The sequence below is a fragment of the Macrotis lagotis genome, chromosome 3 (genome assembly GCF_037893015.1).
Source record: "Macrotis lagotis isolate mMagLag1 chromosome 3, bilby.v1.9.chrom.fasta, whole genome shotgun sequence".
Classification (NCBI taxonomy): Eukaryota; Metazoa; Chordata; class Mammalia; order Peramelemorphia; family Peramelidae; genus Macrotis; species Macrotis lagotis.
In genome coordinates, this window is record NC_133660.1 from 247085665 (window position 1) to 247102545 (window position 16881).

Sequence of the window (16881 nt, forward strand, 5' to 3'; positions counted from 1 at the left end):
GGACACTAGGTCTAAGGATTTTTTTGTTTTCTTCAGAAATTTTTCAATCTGTTGATTGGTAGATTGGCTAGGTGATTATGGGTACTCTCTGATCTCACCTATATGGGAGTTCCCCCTATAATACAGATCACACCCCATTCATTCCTGCTCATCCTGTACAATTTTCCTCTGTGTCTTCCTGGAGGTTTGACACAGGGTAGGAGGACTAGGTAGATATGGAAAAGTCATTTAAATAAAATTCTCAGGTACAGCCCATCTTGCACATTACCTTTGATTAGGAAAAGGAAATCAGCTCTATCCTAATGCATTGTTCACCTTGTTGATGCTCCCTTTACATAGACAACAATAAAAGTGCTACTTTTCCAGATGTTTGGAGGTGACCTTAAGGTCTCACCATCAATGGTAATGGGTACAAACTCTGCAGGACTTTAAGTTGAGATTAGATTTAGCTCAGTGTTGAACTGTATCTTTCTTTCTGATTGCAATCTGATTCATTTTAAAGTTAGTAATCACCAGGAAGTGGGATAATGAATTCAACCAGAACAACTTCTGACAATAGAAATATTGTGATCTGTCTTTGTGAGGACAATAGTCCAATATATTGAAGAATTCACTTAAAGATTGATGTATATCTGGGTATTTTTTGTATTTTGTTCTTTTCCAATTATATGTAAAAATAGTTTCATTATTCATTTTTTGTAGGATGTTGAGCTCCATATTATTTCTACCATCCTGCCTTCTCTCTCCCCTCCCCAAGATAGCAAGCAATCTGATATAGGTTAAACCTGGACAACAATCATGTTAGACATTTTCCATGCTGTCATGTGAAAAAAAGAATGAGAACAAAATGGGGGGAGCATGCAAAAGAAAAAAAAATATTTTTTAAAGTGAAAATAGCATATTTTGGTCTGCATTCAGATTCCATAGTTCTTTCTCTGAATGTGGATGACATTTTTCATCACCAGTCTTTTGGAATTGCTTTTGATCACTGTATTATTGAGAAGTTGCATTTGTCATAACTGATCATATTAATGTATACCATATTCTCCTGGTTCTGCTCATTTTACTTAGCATCAATACATATAAGTCTTTCAAAGTTTTCCTTAAATCCATCTGCCCATGATTTTTACACAATTACTCTATTCCCCAATTTATTCCAGTAATTGTACTGAAGTTTGTTCTGTCATTCCCCAACTGATGGGCATCTCCTTGATTTTCAATTATTTGACACCACATATAGCTGTGGGTTCTTTTTTCTTTTTTTTAATGATCCCTTTAGTATAGACCTAGTAGAGATATTGATGGATCAAAAGGTATGCACAGTTTTATTCCCTTTGGGCATAGTTCCAAATTGCTTTCCAGAATGGTTGCATCAGTTCACAACTCTAATAATGGTATATTACTATCCCAATTTTCTCACATTATCTCCACATTTTATCATTTTCTTTTTCTGTCATTATAGCCAATCTAATTGGTGTGAGGTAGTAATTAATACATTATCTTTAAATATCCCTTTTGAATCTGAACTCTGAATCCAATTAAATGTTGAGAGTATTAAGAGAGGAAGGGTGAATTTCTTCACATATATTTTGGTGTAAAGTATTACTTAAGGGAACCCTTATACTCAGCCCTATCCTTGTGTCAGGGCCTTTATTCTCTTCTTTTAAAAGAACTTAGTGACTAAGCTAATGGGAACACCATTTTTTTTGTGATGAAAGAGAAATGGTGAAATGGTGTCTCCTAGGTATCTCCTATTTTCATTTGAAGAGTTGCTAGAGCATAACATTTATTTTCCTTTCCACAGACTTGAAATTAAAATTGTCATTTTTTTCTGTCCACAATTGAAAAAGTGATGGATCTGAACTGAGACCTGGATACCAATTCCCACTCACCCCTAGTCCTTGCACATTACCTTAAGCAACTCACTAAAACACCCTGGACTTCCCTTTCCTCTCATCTAAAAATGTGAAATTATACTAGACTACCTCTTAAGATTACTTCCAGATCTCATCTTAATATTATATTTTCCTTAGTGGAACTTTGAGGACCAGGGGTCCTTATATCCTTCCTTATTCTCCATTCCTCATGAAAATGTATATGATGGACAAGGCATGTGGTGACCTGAATACCATTTGAAGTGTATAGGTCTTATATTATACAATCATATGATAATTGATCTAGACTAAGAAGAAATCTTGTAAATAATCACATTCTTGGGCGGCTAGGTGGCATAGTGGATAAAGCACCGGCCCTGGAAGGAGTACCCGGGTTCAAATCTGGTCTCAGACACTTGATAATTACCTAGTTGTGTGGCCTTGGGCAAGACACTTAAACCCCATTTGCCTTGCAAAAAAAATAATCACATTCTTCCTCCATTTCATTTTACAGAAAAGGAAACAGAGGTCTAGGAAGATTAACTTGCCTAAGGGCACACAGGAAGTCAGTGTCTACAGTGGAATTCAAACTCAGTTCTACCTAGCTCTAGAACTTGCATTCTATCTACTCTGCCACATTGTATCTTAATGACTTGCTTTCTTTTCTTTTCTTGAAATAAAATAACTTTCTGGTTGTTTTGGGGAGTGAGGATTTTAAGATTTAGAGGTAGAAGGGACCTTAAGAGATCAGAGAATTTGACCCCCTTATTTTCCAGATGAGGAAACTGAGGCCCATGTGAGTTTAGTGACCTTTCCCAACTCTGCTCAGAGCTAAATTTTGAGACTGACTCCAAGTCCAAATTTCCATAACTTCCCTATGGTCTTTCTTTCCTTAATCTCATCTATTTTGAAAGCATACCAGCTTACTGCTCTTGTTTTATGCATATATATATATATATATATATATATATATATATATATATATTAAACCCATGAATAAGGAGAGTCCAAGTTGAACAAAAAGCTTTGTCACCTCACTTGTGAGAACTCCATAAACATCTAGATAAAAAATACACAGTACCATTAATGGTTAACTTAGGCAAAACAGCAAATGAAGCCAAATGCTGAAAGCATTGTGAGCATTCTTTTCACTCTCTCTGCTTTTGCAAAGTAATGTTACTCTGGTGGCTAAAAGCTGATACTTTTCCATGATGAAAATCACCTTAATATTAGAGCTAGAGAGCCTGAGTGATTTTGTATTGATTTAACAATCTGGATAGGAGCCCAAAGGAAAAAGGGCAGGGTAATCAGACTACAAGTGTCTTTCCTCTTCTCGGTATGCTAAGGGTGACCCAGGCCACCAATGAAATTGCCATTTAAAGGATGCTCCTAGTGATATAGTGTTACCTTCCACTTTCTTCTGTGACCTTCTTCATTGGAATAGCATGCTTTATATATGAATCTCTTCACTATAAAGGATATTTTACTCCAGAAATGGGGAGGAAGTGTTCCTACAGCCCTTGCTATACTGTTTACCTTAGAGATAATTGGGTGGTAATGTGAATTAAGCACTGAGTTTGGAGATAGACCTGGATTCAAATCTTGACTCAAATATATATTAGCTTTATGACCCTAGTTTTTATCTACCTCATTTCCTCAATGATAAAATGTCAATAATAACATTAATAGCACCCACCTCCTAGAATTGTTGGGATACTCAAATGGTACAATATTTTCAAGTACTTGGTATTGTTCTTGGCACATAGTAGGCACTTATTGTATGCTTGTTTCCTTCCTTCCTTAGTTGCTTATGCATCCACAGAACTATGGGCTATTTAATAGATTAGAGGTTTCCATCAATATTGTAACTCTAGAATCTATAGGTCTTGCCATTTGTACCAACTTGAATGAATGAACATATGATAATTATTTAAAGTTTCTTCATTCAAAACAACGGGCAGAGCAGATTAGCTGAAAGACCTAACACTCTAATCATAAATTAGATAAACAATAATAAATCCTTGGTAAAGAAAGCTGTAAAATCTCAAAAAGGTAAATTTTATTTGCCTTGGCTAAGTCATGTTTGTCACTGCATTTTGTAATAAGTCCCACATTTCATTTGGTGAGATGTTTTGTAGCATTTAGGACAGCCTACCATTATAATAGAACCAATTGCCTTTATATGAATCAGAAGACCTAAATTCTGATCCAATTTTTGTTATTAACTAGGAGTTTATCAAGCAATTGACTTGACTTTGGTGGTCCTCAGTTTCCTTAAACCTATATTTTTCCTTCTGTGTGTTGAATCCATTGGACTAACTAATCACTGCAGTCCCTTTGCTCTCTTAAGATTTCAACCATGAATTTAACTTCCTTTCATGTGTTAAAGCAAGTAATTCTGACCCTCCTGATGAATTCATTAATTAAATACAACTATATCCTTAAGAATCCCTAGTAAATGCATATTCTCTGAATCTTTCAGTTTATACCAGTCATCTAAATACATCCTGGCTCACTTGGCCCATCCATCCTGACTAACAGGAAGATTTGGAAGAAGAGAAAGGAATGTCGAAATTTGGAACACAATGTTAGGAAAAAACTTTTATCTTTTTTCAATCAGTATAGTCCCCCGCCCAAGAAGTCTTGAACATTGGGAAAGTATTCCTATAAAGGCAAGATGAATGATAAAATATAATGAGCCCTTTAAGACTAGTATGAGCCTGATGATATACTTAAAGAGCTAGTGCAAGGGAAGAAGAATTTGATCACTTGATACTAATCACATCCAACTAAGTGATAGATTGTGATGGATTAGACACTGAGTGCAACCTTCTCAATTTTCAGAAGAGGAAATTAGATTCAGATTGATTAAGTGACTTTCTCAAGGTCATATTACTAGTTAAATAGCATTTGTAGGGGGCAGCTAGGTGGTTCAGTGGATAGAGCACTGGCCCTGGAGTCAGGAGGACCAGAGTTCAAATGTGACCTCAGACACTTAATAATTACCTAGCTGTGTGGCCTTGGGCAAGTCACTTAACTCCATTGCCTTGTCAAAAAAAAAAAAAACCTCAAAAATACCATTCATAGATCTGATTTTTTTTAAATAGGGAAAAAAGAAATTTTGGCTAAAACAGTCATAGGCAAGCTCCCCTTTTCTTTCTTTGTTTTTGTTTTTTTTTGTTTATATTTTATTTATTTTGAATTTTATAATTTTTCCCTGATCTTACTCCCCTTTTCTTTCTAATGATTTTCTTTTTCTTTTTTTAATCTTCAGTTCAGTCTTAGTAGTTATATGATCTAAGATTAGATTCAGTGAAAATATTTCTGATTGCACTTTTTGCAATGTTAGTCTATGCTACTCTGGAGAGCTTTCCCAACCCCCCCTTTTTAAACAACAATGTTGACTTTTCAAAGGAACAGCTTGGTGACAGAAGCTTTATGGGAAATTTCCTCATTACCCACAGAAAGATTAACTTTGGTTTTACTTTAAAAATTCTAAGTATGGCCTTTTCCTTCCTCTTCAAGGAATCTCCTGGTTTTCAAATTCTTGGATTTGGCAAGTGATTGATTGTTCATTTTATACATATTATTATGCTGGAAGAATTGATTTCTATAACTGTGTGGTGCAGTTGATAATGAGTTAGCTTTGGAGTCTGAAAGATTTGGAGGAAAATCTCATCTCTGATACACATGAGTTGTATTACCCTGGGCAAGTCTCTCTCTTTGTTTAATTTTATTTTTTTAAAGATTTTATTTGTTTTGAGTTTTACAATTTTTCCCCAATCTTACTTCCCTCCCCCCCAACCCTCACAGAAGGCAATTTGTCACTCTTTACATTGTTTCCATGATATACATTGATCCAAATTGAATGTGATAAAAAGAAGTCACATCCTTAAAGAAGAAATATAAAGTATAAGAGATAGCAAGATCAGACAATAAAATATCAGGTTTTTTCCTAAATTAAAGGTAATCGTTCTTGGTCTTTGTTCAAACTCCACAGTTCTTTCTCTGGATACAGATGGTATTCTCCATCTCAGACAGCCCCAACTTGTCCCTGATTGTTGCACTGATGGAATGAGCCAGTCTATCAAGGTTAATCACCCCTATTTTGCTGTTAGGGTATACAGTGTTTTTCTTGTTCTGCTCATCTCACTCAGCATCAGTTCATGCAAATCCTTCCAGGCTTCCCTGAATTCCTATCCCTCCTGTTTCTAATAGAACAATAGTGTTCCATGACATACATATACCACAGTTTGCTAAGCCATTCCCCAGTTGAAGGATATTTACTTGATTTCCAATTCTTTGCCACCACAAACAGGGCTGCTATGAATATTTTTGTACAAGTGATGTTTTTACCCTTTTTCATCATCGATTCAGGTTATAGGTCCAGTAATGGTGTTGCTGGATCAAAGAGTAGGCACATTTTTGCTGCCCTTTGGGCATAGTTCCAGACTGCTCTCCAGAAAGGTTGGATGAGTTCACAGCCTGGGCAAGTCTCTTAACCACGCAGTGCTCCAAACAATTTTTAACAGAAGAGTTTGCAGTGAAAGTGTCAATCTGCATTGATATTGATAGAAGAAATTTCTTCTTTCTTTTGCTTATGAAAATTAAAGTCTAGCCCCTATTACTTTTATAATTCAGTTTAATGTGATAAAGTAAATATTCTATAATACACATAAAGCTATAACTTTTATAATGCATACAAAACTATGACTTAGGAGGAGCCAAAAGAAATCTTTGTTTTATTTTACCTTTAGTTTCCTTTGTCATTTTTTAGATTTTTTGTCTTAAACATTTAAAAGCATTCTGAGAGAAGACTGACCAAGCTGTGTCAGATTCCCATCAATGATAAGTGGCTTAAAAAGGTTAAGATTCCCTGATCTGATGGATAAAATAGCATTAAAATATATTTTTATTCTATCATATTCACTGGTTACATGTTTCCTGCAATATTAGGCCTGAAATTTTGAGGCATGTAGCCACAAACCAGTTAAGTTGTTCATGACAGTAAGTGACAGGCTTAAATAAATCCAGATTTAAAGCCAAAGTGTACTATTTTTCAATGTATATAATACAATCAACTAAATCTTAGATAAATAAATCAACAAGTATGTATTGAGCTCCTATTGTTTTTTAGGTAATCTACTGAAAAATCAAAGGCAGAAAAATGAAACAATCCCTTCCCTCATAGAATTTACAGTCTATTAGGGAACAGCATGTATACATGTAATCATAACTACATTAAGAATGCTGTTCATGGGGTCATAGATTTTGATTTGGAAATAGCCTTTGAGGTCCCTTCCTTAGTCATTGAGTCCAACCTTCTCATTTTACAGACCAAGGGCCAGAGAGGTAAAGTGCTGAACTCAGGATCCTACAGCTAGTATGTGATCTGAACCCATATCTTTTCCTCCCTGATCCCATTTCTAGTGTCCTATCTACTATGCCATGCTTCCTATTTTGAAGGATAGCTGTTGAAGTGAAACAGTAACACTAATTTTGATTAATAAACAAGTGAGGTTATCAATAGAATTATGCTCATGGAATTTAACTTTTTGTTGATAACTGATTTTTTTAAAGCATAGAGAGAAGTTCTGATCATTTCTTATTATGACATTTTTACTCATGCAATGATAAGAATATATTATGAAAGTTTACTTAACTTTTCCCCTCTTTGGAATACAGTGCATTTAAGGTGGTGTTATTTTGTAATGGTTAGTAGTGAATTCATTATAAGAAAACGTCATCTCATAAATTTCCTAAGCCAATACAGATTACAGTGTAAGATTTTCCATTACAAAATTTATCCCAAATGTCCAAAATGTCCATGTTTGTGGTTAAATTTTTTTGACTTCAATTGAGGAAGCGATTAAGGAGTTGGGGTGAACAGTTGAAAAAATAACGTCTAAGTCAGTTTGATGATTGACATTTGTATTGCCTTTGACTTTTTTCATTTCCTTTGCTATTATGAGCTTATAAACTGGATAAAAAAATATTTGTCAGTGGAAAGGAGAAAGGGAACAAGCACTTATTGTCTACTGTATGCCCAAAATTTTGCTAAGCATTGTACAAATTTTATCTCATTCAATTCTTACAACTTTGTTCAATAGATGTGATTATTATCCACATCTTATAGTTGAAAAAATGAGATAGAAGCTAAATACATTGCCTAGGGACATCAGTTATTAAGTCTCTAAGGTCAATTTTGAGTTCAGGTCTTCTTGCCTTCATTCCTGTCTATTCATTGTGTCTCTTCACTGCCTTCTAAGTATACTTTTGGGTAGGTGCTGGTATTTCTGACTTCCTGGTCACATAGCTTCGATAAGCTCTGATGATAATGGAGATGAAAACAAAATGCTCTGTACTCTCAAAAAGATTATAGTTTACTATGGAAGTACAGCCTGTGTGTGTGTGTGTGTGTGTGTGTGTGTGTGAGAGAGAGAGAGAGAGAGAGAGAGAGAGAGAGAGAGAGAGAGAGAGAGAGATGAAGTCACCCATGATGCTAATAACACAAGAGATATCATTGTAATGAAGGAAAATCTGAGGGGAAGAAACACTAACGATTGGCTCTGCTGTTCATTTTGGGAGGCAAGCAGTGAAAGTATTTCATAGATGAAGAAACTGAGGCTAGGAGTAGCCAAAAAACTTGCTCAGTGACGCATGTCAGAAGCAGGATTTGAGGGGAGGAGGCAGCGGCGGCGGCGGCGACGGTGTCGATCCGGCTCCCGGGCCCGTCCGAGCGCCGCCCTGCTCCGGCCCCCCATGAGCCCCCCGCGCCGGCGTCTATGGAAGTGATGGACGGACCCCTCCACCTGGCCCATCAGCAGAGCAGGGAAGCAGAGCGGGCATTCGCTGCAGGGCAATACGAAGAGGCCGTTTGGGGTCACCAAAAGGCAGTCGCCTGTCCTTCTGAAGCCGGGAAGCTGGCACAGTCCGAGCAGGCTCAGGCATCACTGGAATCACAAAGGGACAGACAGCCCTGTGCAAAGTCCAGCAGCCTCCGGACAGAGGCCCCTGCAAGCCGCTGCTGGAGGATGGGCCTGAGGGCCAGAGGGTGCCCAGGGCCCAGCAGGCTCATCCCCGCCCCGCCCCGGTGCCAGCCGTGCTGGACAGGGATCCGGACACTCTCCTTTTTCTCCTTCAGAAGAGGCAAGACCCCACAGAACCGTGGCCCGGCAGCAAAGTCCCGAAAGGTGACCAAACCGCCCTGGAAGAGCAGGCAACCCACACCGCCGGCCTGAGGCGCCGCGTGGAGTTTCTTGCGGCCCACAAGGAAAGGTTGAGGAGAGAGAACAAGCAGCTCCGCGCAGAGGGGGCCGGACTCCAGAAGACCCCCCTCGAGAAGGGGCTGGAGGCTGATGCCGACGTTGTGGAGAAATCTGAGCTGGGGAGCCCCACGGAGGCTGCCCCCGGCCCCTCCACCTGGCTTCCGACCCCGGGAAAAGCCCAGGACATTCCCATCCCCAACCTTCCTCCCTTGGACTTTCCGTCCCCCGAGCTCCCGCTTCTGGAACTCCCCGAAGATACTCTGAAAGGACTCAGGAATAGTTAAGTGGATGGGCACAAGGGGCTCAAAGGGCGGCGGGGAGGGAGAGGCAATCAGACAAGCAGAGGGGTACCACGAGACTCGAGGGGGTCCGCTCCACGTGGAGGGTCAGCGGACGGACCACCGGCGTGGAGAAGGGTCACGGGGAGGCCCACGCCAGCTCAGAAGAACTCTGCAAGCAGCAGCTGATTTTCCTTCTCTTCCCTTCAGGGTTATGCTCTACGTAATAACTGATCCACAATGCCATAAAGGATAATGTGGCCTGGTCTGGGAGGAGGCTCCCGTCCTGCCGGGATGCATGCCCGGCCTGCAGGGGTGAGTCCTCCGCGTGCCACGCTGTTCACTCCTCCTAGCGTGGCGCCAACCTCCGGACCAGCAGGAGAAACGTTTCAACTTCCACTTCATCAAGAAAGGAACCAAATTATTAGTTCTGCTTTTCTTAATTATCAGTTTACAAAATTAATCAGGGTGCATCTTAAGTTTTAACTTTGAGTTTGCTGTATTAAAATGTTATGCATCATTTACAAAACACCCAAGGAATCCTCCCTTTGTTCTGAATGGTGCGTGAATGGAAGCAATGCTAGTTGGCAGCATTTGATTGCAAGAAATCAATAAAATAATTGTGTTTTAAAAAAAAGAAGTAGCATTTGGAACCAGTTTTCTCCACATTCCCAGTTCAGTACTCTTTTGATTATAACATACTACTTCTCCAAAAGCATAAGAGATTGTACTGAATATTTTATTTAACTTTGTTATAACCTGGAAGTCTCTTAGGTGGGTTTTTAAGGGTGTAGCACATAACCTACTTTCATGGCATTTGACTTTCTCCTAAAGACTGGTTGAAAGAAAAAAAACTTACATTTTGCCTTATTTCTATAGCCCCATTTCACGGCATGATTAATATGAATGGGTCTTCTTCCTTTTAAAAGTCTAAGCCTGGAAAACCTTGCTTTGTCAAGATCCATGCCCCTTGGGAAGTGCTGACCAAGTACTCAGAGCTGCTAAAAATAAAGAAGCCGTGGCTTAGCCCTACCTGATCCAAAATTATATTATATAAAGCATCAGTCATCAAAACTGTCCAGTATTGGCTAAGAAATAGAGTGGTGGGCCAGTGGAATAGACTAGGTGCAATAGCAGGAAACGACTATAGTAATCTGCTGTTTGATAAACCCAAAGAGACCAGCTATTGGGATAAAAACTCTTTCTTTCATTAAAAACTGTTGGGAAAATTGGAAGTTGGTATGAAAGAAACTTAGATTAGACCAACACCTCACACCCTATACCAAGATAAGATCCAAATGGTTACAGGATTTAGACATAAAAAACAAGATTATAAGCAAACTAGAAGATCAAGGAGTAGTTTACCTGGCAGATCTATGGAAAGGGAAGCGCTTTATTACTAAGGAAGAGATGGAGAACATCACTAAAAACAAACTAGATGATTTTGATTACATTAAATTAAATTTAAAAACTTTTGCAGGCAGCTAGGTAGCATAGTGGATAAAGCACCGGCCCTGGAGTCAGGAGTACCTGGGTTCAAATCGGGTCTTAATAATTACTTAATAATTACACTTAATAATTACCTAGCTGTGTGGCCTTGGGCAAGCCACTTAACCCCATTTGCCTTGAAAAAAACCTTTAAAAAAAACTTTTGCACAGTCAAAACCACTGTGGCCAAAATCAAAAGAAATGTAGTAAACTGGGAAACAATCTTTACAACTAGTATTTCTGACAAAGGACTCATTTCTAAAATATACAGAGAACTGAGTCAAAATTTGTTTTAAAAAAAGCCATTCCCCAATTGACAAATGGTCAAAGGCTATGCAAAGGCAATTTACAGATGAGATCAAAGCGATCCATGGTCATATGAAAAAATTACTCGAAATCATTACTTATGAGAAAAATACAAATTAAAGTATCTCTGAAGTACCACCTCACACCTCTCAGACTGGCCAATATGGCCAGAAAGGACAATGATTATTGTTGGAAGGGTTGTGGGAAATCTGTGACACTAATATATTGTTGGTGGAGCTGTGAACTCATGCAGCCTTTTTGGAAAGCTGTCTGGAACTACACCCAAAGGGCAACAAAAATGTACATACCCTTTGATCCAGCTACTGGGCCTATACAGAGATGATGAAAAAGGGTAAAATATCACTTGTACAAAAATATTCATAGTAGTCCAGTTTAAAGTGAATTTCCTTCAATTGGGGAATGGCTTAACAAACTGTGGTATATGCATGTCATGGAACACTATTGTTCTATTAGAATCCAGGAGGGATGGGAATTCAGGGAAACCTGGAGGAATGTGCATGAACTGATGCTGAAGTGAGATGAGCAGAACCAGAAAAACACTGTACACCCTAACAGCAATATGGGGGTGATGATCAGCCTTGATGGACTTGCTCATTCCATCAGTGCAACAACCAAGGAAAATTTTGGGGTTCTCTGCAATGGAGAATACCATCTGTATCCAGAGAAAGAACTGTGAGTTTGAACAAAGACCAAGGACTATTGCCTTTAACTTAGAAAAAAATCTATCTTACTGTCTGATCTTGCTTTCTCTTATACTTTATGTTTCTTCCTTAAGGATATGATTTCTCCCTCATCACATTCAATTTGGAAACAATGGAAACAATGTAAAGACTGACAAATTGCCTTCTGTGGGGGTGGGGGAAGGAAGTAAGATTAGGGGAAAAACTGTAAAACTCAAAATAAATAAAATCTTTAAAGAAAATAGATGAATGAATGAAATAAAGATGCCCATCCAGAAGAATATCATCCAGATCCCAGAGAAAATGAAGCTCCTCGTTGGATTATTGCAAAGCTCCATTCAGCAGACAGAAGCAGGAGCTCTTGGACATTAAAGATGTTGAAGACCTACCAGGAAGTTATTGACATTATCCATTTTCCCACTATCAGTGAGAAATAGAATTTTTAGGTAGACACACTCTAAGCTTTTTTTCTTTAAATCTAAAAGTTCCCATGAGCTCAACTCTTATAATAAGGAGTTACCACACAGTTTTGGATGGGTATGAATGTGTGTGTGTGTGTGTGTGTGTGTGTGTGTGTGTGTGTGTGTGTGTGTGTGATATCAATTTGGACCATGAGGTAGTAGATACCAGACTTCCACATACTTTCTTTGCATCTAAGAGTTAATCCTTTTCACCCCCACCCAATTTAGTATCCTGATGAGTATCACTTAATCAGAAAGTATTTTCTTAGTGCCTGCTATTTGCCAGACACTGTGCTAAGCATGTGAATAAAACACAGGCTAAAGACAGTCCTCAACCTTATGGAGCTTATAGTTAAATGGAGCAGACAACAACAAACATTCACACACAGTCATATACAGACAAAGCAAGCTCTATATACAATATAAATAGGAGATAAATGAGAGGGGGGAAGCACTGGAATTAAGAGAATTGGGGAAGGAAAGGTGGAATTTTAGTTGAAACCTAAAGGAAATCAGGAAAGTCAGAGCTGAGGAGGGAGAACATTGCAAGTGTGGGGGCAACCAAAGAATATAACCAGAGTCAAAAGATGGAAAAGTCAGGAGGCTGGTGTCATTAGAGAGGCATGTAAACACAATGGAAAGCTAGAGATTTAGCCTATGAAGGTCATTGAATGCCAGACAAAGCATTTTGTATTTAGTCCTGGAGGCAATGGGAAGCCACTGGAGCTTATTGAAATGATCAGACCTGTGATTTAGGCAAATCATTTTAGTAGCTGAATGGAGGATGGAGTGGGAAGAGACTTGAGGCAGGCTGACCTATCAGGAAGCTATTGACATCATCCAGATAGGAGGTGACAAGGGCTTCTATTGGATATAGTATCAGAAGAGAGAAGGGGACATAAACAAGAGATGCTGCCAAGGTGACAATGATGGGACTTGGCAACAGATTGGATATGGGGGAGGAAGTGTTGACTGTCTGTCTACCAGTACTCCACTCACCCTATGTAGTATCATGGAAGGAAATTATCCTACAAATCTTATATAGCCCATTTTTTTCCTAGTTATGCCTTTCTTTTTTAATGTTCATCCTTCACCTAATTTCACCTGTATAATTACTTGTAAGCATTAGTCATATAAGAAGTATTTATAGACATGGAATCTTTTCTCAAAATGGCAGTGAAAATATGAACAAGAAGGCACTATCTTATGCTATAATCTCAGGTTTATTTATATGTGGTAACATGTCCTCTTCAGGTAAGTGGTTGGACAAACATTTTGAGATATCTCTGTCATCTGCATGTGAACTATCGCCATTGCTGAATAATCATTTAATAACTATTAATAAAATAAGCTTGTTGAGCTTTCCTCAGCCCCCATGTGCTTCCAGCCTGCTCCTTCCTGCTGTGCAGATAGCTGCTCTGTCCTCAGGAAACATCTGATAATGTCAGGAAACATGGGCCAAATGTACATAGAAAGATAAGATTGGGCTGAGGACTTTATATCACGGCATTTTCCAGACTGAAAAAGGACAATCCATTCTACTGTTCTAGCCCATTCTGTGGCTAATTAGAACTGCCTTCCATAGTCTTATGAAAGAAATTCCTTTCCACAAAAGGATATGGAAAGCATAAAATATTGACTCTTCTTTCTCTCTCACCATGTTCATGTTCTTCTCCTCTGCTCCAGTGAATATCAGATGAGAAGAGACCTGAAAGGCCACTGAGTCTAGCTCATACCTTATCAAGAATTCCCTCCCTACAACATAGACAATTATTCCCTGACAAGTGGATGGCAAGAATTTATTTTGTAGACCATTAATGAATTATAATTCTGTCAAGACAGCTCATTACATTCTCACTTGTTATTTTTTTTTTGGTTTGGTTTTTTTGCAAGGCCATGGGGTTAAGTGACTTGCCCAAGGTCACACAGCTAGGTAATTATTAAGTGTCTGATGATAGACATAGTGCCTTCTTGTTCATATTTTCACTGCCATTTTGAGAAAAGATTCCATGTCTATAAATACTTCTTAATTGACTAATCCACACAAGTAATTATACAGGTGAAGTTAGGTGAAGAGTTGAACTCAGATCCTCCTGGCTCCAGGGCTGGTGCTCTATACACTGTGCCACCTGGCTGCCCCTACTTGTTACTTTTAAAAGCATTTTATTAATAGTTTAATTTTGCATGTATATGCCTAAATTTCTCCCTCAAATCATTTTTGGAAAGCTGTAATTGTTAGGAATTTTCCCTTGCACCAAGTACTTAATTTACTTTCCTACAATTTTTCTCCAAATCTTATTAATTCTGTCCTTGAACTCTCTCTTTCCTTGTTAGCTTCCTTTTCATTTCTAATGACTTCCCTTTCTTTGTCTCCTCCCTTCCATCTATCTTTCCTATCAGTGACCATGTAATCTTTCTGATGCACATCTTACCCTGCTAGGATGTCTCTTCTTAAACCTTGGGAAAGCTCTTGATAGCTACCAAAAGATGTCCTTGCTACTTACTTCCATATTCAAAACTTGCACTATATGATACTACTCTTCCATTTTGATCTCTCTCTATTCTCCTTTGTATTATATCCTGTGTTGCAGTTGAAATGGTCTATATGCTATCACTCAAACTCATTCATGCCTTAATTCAGTCTCTGTTTCTAAAATATATCTCCCTTTTTTTAAGGTTTTTTGTAAGTTAAATGGGGTTAAGTGGCTTGCCCAAGGCCACACAGCTAGGAAATTATTAAGTGTCTGTCGGATTTGAGCTCAGGTACTCCTGACTCCAGGGCCAGTGCTCTATCCACTGTGCCATCTAGCCGCCCCATTCTCCCTCTTTTAAGACCCAACTTAAATGACTACTGTTAGGTGAATCATTCTGCCACCTCCTGCAAAAATCATTTTTCTTCACATGATTTATACTTTTATCATTGAGAGGTAGTATGGTATTATGAAAAGAACACTGTATTTCAAATCAGGAGTGATGTATTTGAATCCTACCTCCAACACTTAATATGGTCAAATTAATTAACTTTCTGAGCCTCAGTTTTCCTAGTAGTAAAATGGATTTTTAAACTATCTGCTAGTACTTAACTTTACCAGATGGTTGCAATGATCAAATAATAAATCATTTGTTTATTCAAAAAACACTTTTCAAACTGTAAAATTAAATTTAAATGTTAGTTATATTTTATTTTGCAGTACAGAACTTTATATATCCCTGGTCTGGTCTGTCTTACCTTCCAGTCATCTCTATCTCCCAAAGTTCCTAGCATTTCCTATGCACTATACAGAGTAGGCACTTAAAATGTATCTAAGTGGTTGCTCTCATGTTTGCCTCCTAGGTTTACTATATTCTTTCAAAGTGCCCTTATCATACAAAAGAAGGAAAGGAAAAAATTGGCATTAAGAACCTGCTAAAAGACCATACCTATACAGCAGCTTACCCACTCCATGATCTAAGTATTGATTTGATGTCAAAACATTTTAAGCTCATTTCTTCTGCTCATTACTGGAGCTAGAGAATCTCCACAGGTGACCCTTTTATAAGAAGGGATCTTTGCTTCACTTCTGAGTAAATTTCTGAAGTCTCACAGTTCTCTGTTCCCTGTACTAAGATACTGGACCCTCTTGAAAGAAAGGATGGTATAGTCAAGAGTGTTAAACTTGGATCAGAGGGGCAGCTAGGTGGCACAGGGGATAGAGCACTGGTCCTGGAGAAAGGAGCACCTGAGTTTAAATCTGGCCTCAGACACTTGGTACTTAACTAGTTGTGAGACCTTTAGGAAGTCACTTAACCCCATTGTTTCACAAAAACAACAACAATGAAAAAGATAGATTCATTGGAGATCTGTGTTTGAATACCAATTCTGACATGGCCTTGATCAAGTGGCTGGCTTCTTCTCTCTGAGTCTCAGATTCCTCATCTGTAAAAATGAGATTGAAAATTCTTACAGTACCAATTTCAGGAAGTAGTTTCAAGAGTACTTTGTCAATTTAAAACCCTCCAGAAATGTGAGTTTTGGGTTTTTCTTTTTCTTTTCTTTTACCCAGATGGTAACATTCTGAAGCTCAGAAAGGGCAAATTGATGTTTTAAAAATTATTTCTCACATTTATATATGAAGATTTTTTCAAGATCTAGGGGCCAGACAATAATAAAGCTCCATAGGGGAAAGCATTCTGCTAGATACAACTCCTAAACCTTACATAGAAAACTCTGACCATCTTGAAAATACAAATTTAGAGTTCTTAACCTGAGGTCCATGAATTTGCCCTTAAAAATAATTTTGAGGACTATGTTTCAGTATAATTGGTTTTTCACTATAATTGGTAAGCTTATATACATATATATATATATATTTAATTTCATTCACTTAAAAAATTATTCTAAGAGAAGTCCATAGGTTTCCCAAGAGTAAAGGGATCTATGATCAAAAAAAAGGTTAAAAATCCCTATTTTCAGAGGTAAGGAAGGAACTATGTTCCCCAAAACTTTTCTGATATGATGTTTAGTT

The 16881-nt window shown here is 38.1% G+C and overlaps 1 protein-coding gene and 1 pseudogene across 5 annotated transcripts in view; both read left to right on the forward strand.

Moving 5' to 3' along the window:
• LOC141518394 (anoctamin-5-like) overlaps positions 1–16881 on the forward strand; it is a 50502-nt gene that overhangs the window by 1107 nt on the left and 32514 nt on the right. The gene's annotated exons all lie outside the window — the stretch shown is intronic.
• On the forward strand, positions 8660–10649 carry LOC141518393 (nuclear receptor-binding factor 2 pseudogene; annotated as a pseudogene).